The 13881-nt window shown below is 38.7% G+C and overlaps 1 non-coding gene across 1 annotated transcript; it reads left to right on the forward strand.

Annotated features, from left to right (window-relative positions):
* Positions 1-4055: 4055 nt before the first annotated feature.
* On the forward strand, positions 4056-4163 carry LOC130937597 (small nucleolar RNA R71). The gene has a single exon (XR_009068809.1). It is a non-coding gene; the product is annotated as a small nucleolar RNA R71 (small nucleolar RNA).
* Positions 4164-13881: the final 9718 nt, after the last annotated feature.

The following is a 13881-nucleotide window of genomic DNA, read 5'->3' on the forward strand; positions in this document are numbered from 1 at the left end:
TTGATGGATCTCCTTCCATTTCTTGGAATTCCTCCTCAGATTCTTCCTCTCCAATAACGTTCTTCCCTCTTTCAGCTCTTCTTATTCTTCGAAGAGTCCTTTGGTCAATTTCAGAGAGAATAGGGGAAGATCTTCCTATACCTGACATACAAACACACAACAATAAACACACAGATCCAGAAAACCAGTGAAACATCACTTCTATTGCTAGAGTGAGGGTTTTTTTTGTTAGTTTAAGCAAAAATACAAACAGTTAGTGTGTTAGAGAAACAGAAAAGAAAAAGTGCTTGATCTAGACCTCCACTTCACTTAATCATTGTCAATCTATTTCAATCCCCGGCAACGGCACCAAAAACTTGATGTGCGGAAAACGATCCGACACAAAACTCACTGGCAAGTGTACCGGGTCGCATCAAGTAATAATAACTCACGTGAGTGAGGTCGATCCCACAGGGATTGAAGGATTGAGCAATTTTAGTTTAGTGGTTGATTTAGTCAAGCGAATCAAATATTGGTTGAGTGGTTTGTATTTAGCAGAAAGTAAATGACAGAAAATGTAAAGGGGGAAGGGAGAATTGCAGTAAATCAAAGGGCAGGAAAGTAAACGTGCTGAATCTTAAAGAACAAGAAAGTAAATGACTGAAACTTAAAGTGCAAGAAATGTAAATTGCAGTAACTTAAATTGCAAGGAATATAAATTGCTTGAATATAAAAGTGATTTGAGGACAGGGATTTCAGAATTTAAGCAAGAGAAATTGAATTGCAATAATTAATAGAGCAGAAATTGAATTAGAAACAATTAGAACTCAAACAGTGAGGAAATTAAGTGCAGCAAAGGTTCACAGAAGAACCAAAAGTAAATTGGGACCTCAGGACTCCAGAGACTAGGTAGCTAAGCCTATATCTCAATTGCCTTCCCAGATCCAAGTTCACAAAGCAATTAACAAGAAATTGAAGAAGAAGCAGTAAAGGAAATGTGTTTGAATTCAATTATGCAGAAATGAAATCAAAGAGATTTTGAATGGAGATTGAGACAGAATTTCCTCAATTCTTCACACCCAAAACTCAAAACAAGAAAAGTAAAAGTGCATAAGCAAGAATGAGGAAGAAGAGAGATCAATTCCCCTTCCCAATTCTCTGAAATCTCAGTGAAGTCACCAAGAGAAGTTTCAAAATTCAATTGCAAAATTTAAAAGTCAAGTAAAAGGTGAAAAGTAAAAGTCCTAATTATATCAAACTAACTCCTATTTATACACTTTCTATTCTTGGATCTTGGGATTTGGATGGGCTTTTGATTTGGTGAAGAAATGAATTTTGTTGGATTTTTAATCCAATTTTAGCCCATGAAGGATTGCTTCCAGGAGGCTGCCCTGCCCTTGCGGAGGGCAGGGCAGGATTTGGTGCATGTGGCTATGGTGCGGGCGTGGTGCGTTGGTGTGCGCTGCAGGATGCTGCCCTGCCCTCGCGGAGGGTAGGGCAGAAAAGTTTGGTGCGCCAGATTGGTGCCTTGGTGCGCTGCTGGTGCTGCCGAATGATGCTTTGGTGCGCCAGATTGGTGCGCTGGTCGTGCCACAACAAAATGCTGCCCTACCCTCGCGGAGGGCAGGGCAGTGTTTCCAAACTGAAGTCCCGCGTTCGAGACATGGCTGAAACACACGCTACTCATTTTCCTTGGCTTTCTTGGCACCATAATCAAGCCTAGTTCCTTGCTTCTTCATTGTTCCGTGTTCGACTCTTGTGGCATGCATGGGTGACCTTTTTCCTTGAATTTTTCCTTTTGGAGAGCCCGATACTGCACTTGTGGAGGGCAGGGCAAGGTTTTTCCTTCCTTTGATCCAAGGCACAATTTTGTGCTCTGCCCTTGTCGTGGGCAAGGCAGAGTTGCCTCTTCTTGGCTTGCTCCCTTATGTTGCCCTCCTAGAGGGCAGTGTGCCCTTTTGGAGGGCAATGCTTGCTTCCTCCATTCATGCGGCATACTTTTCCTTCCTTTGGCCACGTTTTCTTCTCCTTGGGCCACGCTTCCTTAGGCCACGCTTTTCCTTTTTTTTCTTTTCTTCACCTACAATAAACCAAAATAACCACTCCAAGTATCACTAAATTCACAAGGCTTATAAATCAATTAAAAATCTATTAAATTTAGCTTAAACCTCATGAGTTATCATTAATTTCATGGTGGTTGTTTGATTTAAAGAAGTTATGCATTTCCCTTCCAAATCACTTACTTAGGATGCAAGAAAGTGCATAAAGTCTAACAAAACAAGTAAAATTAGCTTGAAAAATGGGTATATGATGACTTATCATCACACCACATGATCATGAACCTAAGAAAACATAAAAGAACAATAAAAATATAAATAAATAAAAATTGGGGTGCCTCCCAATAAGCACTTCTTTAATGTCAATAGCTTGACAGTGGGCTCTCATGGAGCCTCACAGGTGATCAGGTCAATGTTGTGGACTCCCAACACCAAACTTAGAGTTTGAATGTGGGGGCTTTGTTTGACTCTGTATTAAGAGAAGCTTTTCATGCTTCCTCTCCATGGTTGCAGAGGAGTATCCTTGAGCTTTAAACACAAGGTAGTCCCCATTCAATTGAAGGACTAGCTCTCCTCTATCAACATCAATCACAGCTCCTGTTGTGGCTAGGAAGGGTCTTCCAAGGATGATGCATTCATCCTCCTCCTTCCTAGTGTCTACGATTATGAAATCAGCAGAGATGTAAAGGCCTTCAACCTTCACTAATACGTCCTCTAACAATCCATAAGCTTGTCTTACTGACTTGTCTGCCATCTGTATTGAGAATGTGGCAGCCTGTACCTCAAAGATTCCCAGTTCTCCATTACAGATAGTGGCATAAGATTTATGCCTGACCCCAGGTCACACAGAGCCTTCTCAAAGGTCATGGTGCCCATGGTACAGGGTATTAAGAATTTACCAAGATCTTGTTTCTTTTGAGGTAAGGTTTGCTGAACCCATGCATCTAGTTCACTAATGAGCAAGGGAGATTGATCTTCCCAAGTCACATTAACAAACAACTTAGCATTCAGCTTCATGATGTCTCCTAGATACTGAGCAACTTGCTTTCTAGTTATATCTTCATCCTTTTTAGAGGAAGAATAGTTTTCAGAGCTCATGAATGGTAGAAGGAGGTTTAATGGAATCTCTATGGTCTCTATATGAGCCTCAGATTCCTTTGGATCCTCAATAGAGAACTCCTTCTTATCTGGGAGACGTCCCATGAGGTTTTCCTCATTGGGATTCACGTCCTCCCCTTCCTCTCTAGGTTCAGCCATTTTGATTATATCAATGGCCTTGCACTCTCTTTTTGGATTCTCTTCAGTATTGCTTGGGAGAGTACTAGGAGGAGTTTCAATAACTTTCTTACTCAACTGGCCCACTTGTGCCTCCAAATTTCTGATGGAGGACCTTGTTTCACTCATGAAACTTAAAGTGGCCTTAGATATATCAGAGACTATGTTTGCTAAGCTAGAAGTGCTCTGCTCAAAATTCTCTGTCTGTTGCTGAGAAGGTGATGGAAAAGGCTTGCTATTGCTGAGCCTGTTTCTTCCACCATTGTTAAAGCCTTGTTGAGACTTTTGTTGATCCTTCTATGAGAAATTTGGATGATTTCTCCATAAAGAATTATAGGTGTTCCCATAAGGTTCACCCATGTAATTTACCTCTGCCATTGCAGGATTTTCAGGATCATAAGCTTCTTCTTCAGAAGATGCCCCTTTAGTACTGTTGGATGCATTTTGCCATCCATTCAGACTTTGAGAAATCATGTTGACTTGCTGAGTCAACATTTTGTTTTAAGCCAATATGGCATTCAGAACATCAATTTCAAGAACTTCCTTCCTCTGAGGCGTCCCATTACTCACAGAATTCCTCTCAGAAGTGTACATGAATTGGTTATTTGCAACCATGTCAATGAGTTCTTGAGCTTCTGCAGCTGTTTTCTTTAGGTGAATGGATCCACCTGCAGAATGGTCCAGTGACATCTTAGAGAACTTAGATAGACCATAATAGAATATATCCAAAATGGTCCATTCTGAAAGCATGTCAGAAGGACACCTTTTAGTCATCTGCTTGTATCTTTCCCAAGCTTCATAGAGGGATTCACCATCTTTTTGTTTAAAGGTCTGAACATCCACTCTAAGCTTGCTCAGCTTTTGAGGAAGAAAGAACTTAGCCAAGAAGGTCGTGACCAGCTTATCCCAAGAGTCCAGGCTATCTTTAGGTTGTGAGTCCAACCATGTTCTAGCTCTGTCTCTTACAGCAAATGGGAAAAGCATGAGCCTGTAGACTTCAGGATCTACTCCATTAGTCTTAACAGTCTTACAAATCTGCAAGAACTAAGTTAAAAACTGGTAGGGATCTTCTTATGGAAGTCCATGGAACTTGCAGTTCTGTTGCAGTCGAACAACTAGTTGAGGTTTCAGCTCAAAATTATTTGCTCCAATGGCAGGGATTGAGATGCTTCTTCCATCAAATTTGGAAGTAGGTGTAGTATAATCACCAAGCATCATCCTTGCATTATTATTTTCGGCTGCCATCTCCTCTTCTTTTTCGAAAATTTCTGTAAGGTTGTCTCTGGATTGTTGTAATTTAGCTTCTCTAAGTTTCCTCTTCAGAGTCCTTTAAGGTTCAAGATCTGCTTCAACAAGAATATTCTTGTCCTTGCTCCTGCTCATATGAGAAAGAAGGGAACAAAAAATAATAATAGGGATTCTCTTTACCATAGTAGATAGATTCCTTTATGTTAGTAAAAGAAGAAAAGAATAAGAGAAGAAAAAGGTAAGAATCCAAACACAAGGGGGAAGATTAAGTTCGAATTCTTGAGTAGAAGAGAGGTGTTAGTAGATAAATAAATAAATAGAAAGAGATGAGAGAGAAGAGTTTTCGAAAATTAATTTTGAAAAAGGGGTTAGTGTTTTTCGAAATTAAGAGAAGAAATAAAATTAAAATTAAAATTTGAAACAATTTATTAATTAAAAGAGGGAGAAAAAGAGGGAGATGATTTTCGAAAATTAGAGAGAGAAAAGTAGTTAGGTGGTTTTGAAAATGATAAGAAACAAATAAAAAGTCAATTAGTTAGTTGAAAAAGATTTGAAAATCAATTTTGAAAAGATAAGAAGTTAGAAAAGATTTTTTAAATTGATTTTGAAAAAGATATGATTTGAAAAAGATATGGTTAGAAAAGATATTTTGAAAAAGATTTGATTTTTAAAATTAAAATTGATTACTTGACTAACAAGAAACTAAAAGATATGATTCTAGAATTTAAAGATTGAACCATTCTTAACAAGAAAGTAATAAACATCAAATTTTTGAATCAATCTTCCAAGTAAGGAAGAAACAAGCAAGACAAGTGACTATCTTCCAAGGCAAGCAACCAACAACACAGTAGAACAGAAGAGTGAGCAGGTACAAGGAGGGGAAGGAATTCAAAAAGAGGCCGGGATGATAAACAAAAAGGGAGGTATCACAACTCGAGTCACTGTCAAAGGAGACAGATCAACAAGAAAGAAAAAGAAGAAAAACATGAAGAAGGCTTATAAAGGGTGGAAGAATAAAAAAATTCCAACTGAAGGATTCTCCAAAGGTGATAAAGTACAATTAGTATATCAACAGCTGGGAACAGAAGATCATTACACTGTTAACCAAGTACTCTCTCTTGAGCACATTGAAATTGAGCATCAAGGCACACAGAGAAAGCTTACAGTGAGAGGGGACAAATTGAGACATCACCAGCATCAACCACCTTAAAGGGAGTTTAATGTCAAGCTAGTGACAATAAAAGAGCGCTTCATGGGAGGCAACCCATGATTTAAGATTCCTATCCTTTCTTTTATTCAATAAGCTATGATTACCTAAGCATGATTTTGAACGTTCATATAAAATGCATACATTGTTTTGAAGCACATGTCAAACTTCTAAGTTTGGTGTGCCTTAAGGCACACCCAAGTTTATTTTTCAAAAAAAAAAGGGGGTTTATTCTTAGAACATATGCATAATCCTTTTAATGAAGCATATGACCAAACACTAAGTTTGGTGTCTGCATGTGTAACACTGTTCAGAAGATCATTTCCTATTCATAGAGTCAAAATCATACAGAAGGGGATCATGCATCATTATATTTTGATTTTCCTTAAATATATATATATATATATATATATATATAATATATATATACATCAATTGTGAAGAATTTACTGCATTGCTAAGCCACCTTTCAGTAAGAGATAAGTTTGGTGTTCACCAACCTTTAGCAATTCTAATTAAAGGACACAATTGATCATTTATGAAAAAGAAACAAAAACATCTTTCTTATTTATTTCAATTCACTTACCAACGTATACATTCATATCCTAAGGCTAGCTGTTTTGGTTCATTCAGGAGAAAGAGATTGAGACAAATTCAAGGAGGGGCCACGGCTAGGACAAGCTAAGTGAGGAGTGGTCACATGTGCCTAGAAAAGCATGCTCCTTGGGAAGCAGAACTTGCATGCATGCTTCATCGAACACCTAAATGCATGCAACCAATGAGAAGAGAATCCTCGTCAAAGCCTCAACAATGCATGCAGACCGTTCAATCTATGAACCTTTTGTATGATCAACTCAATCTCAACCTTTTATGAGCATCAACAAACTCCTTCCTCATTCATTATCGTTTTGTTAGAAAGCTTGAAGAATTTGCCTATAAATAGCCGTTAGCACTAAATGGTTTACACACTCATTGAAGCTACTTTCATTTGTAAGCCATAATCCCCTCTACTCCCAAAACTAAAACCAACAATTCCCTTATCTTACACAACAGAACCGAGCATCATCCCAAACACAACACATCTTTCTTCTATTCTCACTTTTCCCTTCTTCTCACCTCAAATCCAATGGCCTCCTCAAGTTCAAAAAGAAGGCCGGGAAAGGAACCAATGGTGGCCGAGCCTCCATCATATGATGCAAAAAAATTTAGGTCCCAATTCCATGAAGGGAGATATCATAGGTTCATGAAGACAAAGAATGTCATCTAAGAGAAGGGCCTTGAGTTGAGGGACGGGGAATACCCCATCATGAGGCAAATCACTAAAGAAAGAAGGTGGGAACTTTTATGTGCTCCTCTCGTTGACATCAGTGCAGTCATGATCAGGGAGTTCTATGCAAATGCTGTAAAAGAGAACAAAGAGAGTGCCCCTTACACAAGTTATGTCAGAGGAGTTGAAGTAAATTTCAGTCCAGCAGCCATCACTAGGGCCCTAAAGTTGAGAACCATAACTTATGTAGAGCCTAGTTATGAGACCAGATTACATATGGAAAACAATCCTGATGAGATCTTGCAAGGGTTATGTGTGGAAAATACAGACTGGGAAAGAGATTCAAAAGGAATTCCAAGCCACTTGAGGAGAATAAATCTTACTCCTGTGGCCAAGGGATGGTATGAGATAGTAAGGAGGTCTATCCTCCCTACTGGAAACGCCTCTTGGGTCACAATTAAAAGAGCTCTCTTGACATACTGCATCCTACATGGAGGTGAAGTCAACCTCGCACAACTCATAGCCGACAGTATTCAAGAGATGGCTAACAGCACAAGTAAATCAAGTGGTCTTGGACATCCAAGCACCATCCTCAGGCTATGCGACAAAGCTGGAGTGATCTTTGAAGATGAGGACACAGAAAAAGTGAAAAAGGGGAAAGGAATCACCAAGAAGAGTATGGAAGGAATGAATGAAGAAGATGATCAAGAGGGGGTGGTAGCTCCCAGACAAAGGAGATCACAAAGAGAGGAAGGACGAAATCAAGCTCATGATGCCATAGACATGAGCCAGCTACAAAGAACAATTGAAGAGTTATCTCAGCAACTCATGCAAGCTCAACAAGAGCAAAATCAAGGGCGCCAAGAGTAATATCTAGAGCCCCATCCAGAGCTTAGGGAGCAATATTTGAGGGATAAAGAGGAACGAGAAGCTTGGCAGCATCAAATGGAGGAGAAGCAAGAAAGATGGCAACAACAAATGATGACTCAGCAGCAAGAATTTCAAGCACAAATTCTTGAAGGACAAAAAGAGCAATACAAAGAATTCAAAGAATCATATGATAAGCTGTACTTTAGTCAAGCTAAAGCAGGGGAATATAGTCACAACCTGTATCAATGGAAGAATATTCATCACACCATGGGAGAAGTTAGATATGCGCAAGGAATGGAGAGTGATGAAAACATACAAGCAAGGTTGGATTACCTGACCCATAATTTGCCAGCACTCAATCCACAGATCAAGCCATTTGAGCAATGCCCTGAATTTGGAGCCAAGCAACAAGCAAGGTCTCATCACTATACGGAGGTAACCTTTAAAAGATTGGAAGAAGTTGGACTCTCAGGACTCTTAGATTCTGTCTGGGATAGAAGATGTCCTGGTGAAGAGATCCGAGACTATTCCAAGCTAGGGAAGAGAAAGAAGAAAAAGGGAGAATCAAGCAGCAGCCACAACCATTAGAAGGTGGCAAAGTTCTTTCATACCTCTTCTTTCATACTTCTAATAAGGAGAAGCATGTCTGAAACATGATATGCCTCCACTGTTTATTTCATTTTTATTTCATTTTCTTGTACTTTTCCCTGTTCAATAAGTAGCTAGAGAAATGGTCTGCATAATGCTTGTCATCCATCACCTAGCTGAATTTTGTTTTGTTTTCCCATATGCTTGAATAAAAGAGAATTGTTTGAATTAAAAAGTAAATATCCAATGTTGCATAAGTAGAATGGAAGTTAATGGTGGTGTATGTGTTTGATTAAATGCATAACTCATGAAATAATTGCTGCATAGTATCATTTTCATTGAAGTGTGAGCTAGCTTACTGTTATAAAGGTTCTTATCAGTAAAGAAAAAACCCTTGAGAACAAAAAAAAAAATAAAACAGAAAGAAAAGGAAGAAGAAAAAGCCAATGTGGCAAGAAAAAAACAAAGAATAAAGGCTGGACACCAATAGCTTGGAGCCTAGGACACATGCCTGTGGTGTTCTTGTACTAGGATATGCTTGGATAAGTAAATTCTGAGGGGTATTTCAAAACCCAGTCACTTAGATCAACTGATTTGGGATGGCCAATTGAAAGTCCACAATAAAGAGCAACCTAGATACAGAACATTTAGTTATCCAAAGAGATGCTGGGCATCAATGATCCTAGGAGGAAATAGTGAGCCATGTGTCTGTGGTGGAAAGATGTTGAGTAAAAATAAAGCCAAAGGCTACTACTGCAATATTAGACACCAAGCCTTCAAAGAATAATAAGCTTGATAAGCAACATGAGAAAAGAAAAGTTAGCAAGGGAGCAAAGAAAGAATAAACCTTATAACAGCATGTTTAGTAAGCCTTTGAGGAAAAATGTATATCATGTAACAGCAACAATAATTGAGTTATCATTGTCTGCATAAAAACTCCATAAGTCAAGTTCTGCTATATGCCTAATAAGGATATGTTTTCTTTTCTTGTTCATTTCATTTTCTCTTAGTTTTGATGCTTGCTTGGGGACAAGCAAGAATTAAGTTTGGTGTTGTGATGACATGTCATCATATACCCATTTTCAAGCTAATTTCACTTGTTTTACTAGTCTTTATGCACTTTCTTGCATCCTAAGTAAGTGATTTCGAATGAAAATGCATAACTTCTTTAAATCAAGCAACCACCATTAATTTGATGCTAAATCATGAGGTTTAAGCAAGAATTAATTGATTTTTAATGAATTATAAACCTTATGAGTTTAGAGATACTTTGAGTGGTTGTTTTGGTTTCTTGTAGGTGAAGAAAGGAAGAAAAGAGGAAAAACGTGGCTTAAAGAAAGCGTGGCCCAAGAGAAGAAGAAGTGTGGCGCATTGAAGGGAGGAAGCAAACATTGCCCTCCACAAGGGCACACTGCCCTCTAGGAGAGCAACATTATGAGCCAAACCTTGAAAAGCATCTCTGCCCTGCCCACAACAAGGGCGGAGCACAATTTGATGCTAAGAATCAAAGAGAGCAAAAACTCTGCCCTGCCCTCCTCAAGAGCAATATCGGGCTTCAACCAAGAGAAATTCAAAAGGAATTGCTTCATAATGCTTCCTATGGGTTTCGAACCCAAGGACAAGGAGGAAAGGAGTAGCGCTCAAGCACAATAAAGTCAAGTAAAAATTAGCTTGCTTTCATTCTCCCTGGATCGAACACGGCACCATGAGGAAGCAAGGAACTAAGCATGACTTTGGTGCCAAGAAAACCAAAGAAAAGAAGTAGCGTGTGCCTCCACCAAGTTTCGAACTTGGGACGTCACCTTTGGCACATTGCCCTACCCTCCACAAGGGCAGGGCAGCATTTTGTGATGCACGGCCATCGCACAAGATTGGCGCACCAAGGGAGTCTCGGCCAGCAAGCACACACGCGCGGGCACAATCTGGCGCACCAAGAAACTCTGCCCTGCCCTCCACAAGGGCAGGGCAGCATTCTGCAGCACCACACACACGCAACAAGGGCCGCACGCATCATTTCCTGCCCTGCCCTCCACAATGGCAGGGCAGCCTCCTGGGAGCTACTTCCTCATGGGCTGAAATTGGATTAAAAATCCAATAAAATTCATTTCTTCACCAAATCAAAAGCCCATCCAAATTCCAAAATCCAAGAATAGAAAGTGTATAAATAGGAGATAGTTTGATGTAATAGGGACTTTTTCTTTTCACTTTGACTTTGGAACCTTCTTTTGATTTTTGAATTTGGAAACTTCATTGAGAGCTAAGAACTGAGATTTCAGAGAATTGAGGAGGAGAATTGATCTCTCTTCTTCCTCGTTCTTGATTGATCACTTTTATTTTTCTTGTTTGAATCTTGAGTGTGAAGAATTGAGGAATTTCTGTCTCAATCTCCATTTAAGATCCCTTTGATTATCTCACTGCATATTTGAATTGAATCCAATTTCCTTTACTGCTTCCTCTTTAATTTCTTGTTAATTGCTTTATGAATTTGGATCTGGGAAGGCAATTGAGATCTAGACTTTGCTATCTAGTCTCTGGAGTCCTGAGATCCCATTTTCCTTTTGGTTCTTCTGTGAACCCTTGCTGCAATTTAATTTCCTTCCTGATTGAATTCTAGTTACTTCTAATTCAACTTCTCCTTTATTAATTGTTGCAATTTAATTTCCCTTTGCTTAAATTCTGAATTCCCAATCCTCAACTCCCTTTTTCATTAAAGCAATTTATAGTTCCTGCACTTTAAGTTACTGCAATTTACATTTCTTGCACTTTAAGTTTCAGTCATTTAATTTCTTGTTCTTTAAGATTCAGCTCTTTTACTTTCAGTTCTCTTTAATTTCTGCAATTTACCACTCCCCCTTTACACTTTCTGTCATTTACTTACTGTTGGATACAAAATCACTCAACCAATACTTGATTCGCTTGACTAAATCAACCACTAAACTAAAATTGCTCAATCCTTCAATCCCTATGGGATCGACCTCACTCATGTGAGTTATTATTACTTGATGAGCTTTGGGTGTTAAACGCCAGAATGTGCACCATTCTGGGCGTTTAACGCCAGGATGGCACAAGAGGGAAGATTCTGTTTTTAATTCAAATTTTTTTCAGGTTTTCAAAATTTTTCAAAATCAAATCTTTTTCAAATCATATCTTTTCAATCAAATCTTTTTCAAAATCAATTTCTTTCCATTTTCAAAAATACTTGCTATCAATTAATGATTTGATTCAACATTTCAAGTATGTTGCCTTTTCTGTTGAGAAAGGTTTAACGTCTGAATCATATCTTTTCTTGTTAGCCAAGTCATTAATTTTAAAATTAAATCTTTTTAAATTGTTTTTCAAATCATATCTTCTCAATCACATCTTTTTAAAACCATAACTTTTCAATCATATCTTTTTGATTTCTAATTTCAAAATCTTTTTCAAAAATCACTTGATTTCTTTTCCACTCTTGGTTTTCGAAAATCAATTAGTGTTTTTCAAAATGTTTTTAAAATCTTTTTAATTTATTTTTGAAAATTTCTCCCCCTCTTTTCACATCCTTCTATTTATGGACTAACACTATTCCTCAATGAATAATTCGAACTCCATTTATCTTGATAAGTTCGAATTCTTCTACTTCTTCCTTCTATTTTTCTTTTCCTCTGACACCTCAAGGAATCTCTATGCTGTGACATAGAGGATTCCATATTTTCTTGTTCTCTTCTCTTTCATATGAGCAGGAGCAAAGACAAAAGCCTTCTTGTTAAGGCTGACCCTGAACTTGAAAGGACCTTGAAGCGAAAGCTAAGAGAAGCTAAGGCACAACTCTCTGTAGAGGATCTAACAGAAATCTTCAAGAAAGAAGACATGGCAGCCGAAAACAACAACAATGCCAACAATGCAAGGAAGGTGCTGGGTGACTTTACTGCACCTACTCCCGACTTCTATGGGAGAAGCATCTCTATCCCTGCCATTGGAGCAAACAACTTTGAGCTTAAGCCTCAATTAGTTTCTCTGATGCAACAGAACTGCAAGTTCCATGGACTTCCATTGGAAGATCCTCATCAGTTTTTAGCTGAATTCTTGCAAATCTGTGACACTGTCAAGACTAATGGGGTTGACCCTGAAGTCTACAGACTTATGCTATTCCCATTTGCTGTAAGAGACAGAGCTAGGATATGGTTGGACTCACAACCTAAAGAAAGTCTGAACTCTTGGGAAAAGCTAGTCAATGCCTTCTTGGCAAAGTTCTTTCCACCTTAAAAATTGAGTAAGCTTATAGTGGAAGTCCAAACCTTCAGACATAAGGAAGGAGAACCCCTCTATGAAGCTTGGGAAAGATACAAACAATTGATCAGAAAGTGTCCCTCTGATATGCTTTCTGAATGGAGCATCATAGTTATTTTATATGATGGTCTGTCTGAACTATCCAAGATGTCTTTGGATAGCTCTACTGGAGGATCTCTTCATCTGAAGAAGATGCCTACAGAAGTACAAAAACTAATTGAAATGGTTGCAAATAACCAATTCATGTACACTTCTGAAAGGAATCCTGTGAACAATGAGACAAATCAGAAGAAAAGGAGTTATTGAGATTGATACTCTGAATGCCATACTGGCTCAGAACAAGATATTGACTCAGCAAGTCAATTTGATTTCTCAAAGTCTGTCTAGAATGCAAGATGCACCAGGAAGTACTAAGGATGCTTCATCTGAAGAAGAAGCTTATGATCCTGAGAACCCTTCAATGGAAGAGGTGAATTACATGGGAGAACCCTATGGAAACTCCTATAATTCTTCATGGAGAAATTATCCAAATCTCTCATGGAAGGATCAACAGAGACCTCAACAAGGTTTCAACAACAATAATGGTGGAAAAAATAAGTTTAGCAATGGCAAGCCTTTCCCATCATCTTCTCAGCAACAGACAGAGAATTCTAAGCAGAGCCACTCTGACTTAGCAACCATGGTCTCTAATCTAACCAAAACCACTCAAAGTTTCATGACTGAAACAAGGTCCTCTATTAGGAATTTGGAGGCACAAGTGGGTCAGCTGAGCAAGAAAATTACTGAACTCCCTCCTAGTACTCTTCCAAGCAATACAGAAGAAAATCCAAAAGGAGAGTGCAAGGCCATCAACATGGCCAAATTTGGAGAGGAGGGAGAGGCAGTGAACGCCACTGAGGAAGACCTCAATGGACGTCTACTAGCCTCCAATGAGTTCCCTAATGAGGAACCATGGGAATCTGAGGCTCACACTGAGACCATAGAGATTCCAATGGATTTACTTCTGCCATTCATGAGCTCTGATGAGTATTCTTCCTCTGAAGAGGATGAGTATGTCACTGAAGAGCAAGTTGCTAAATACCTTAGAGCAATCATAAAGCTAAATGATAAGTTATTTGGTAATG

Source organism: Arachis stenosperma, chromosome 6 (genome assembly GCF_014773155.1).
Source record: "Arachis stenosperma cultivar V10309 chromosome 6, arast.V10309.gnm1.PFL2, whole genome shotgun sequence".
Taxonomy (NCBI): Eukaryota; Viridiplantae; Streptophyta; class Magnoliopsida; order Fabales; family Fabaceae; genus Arachis; species Arachis stenosperma.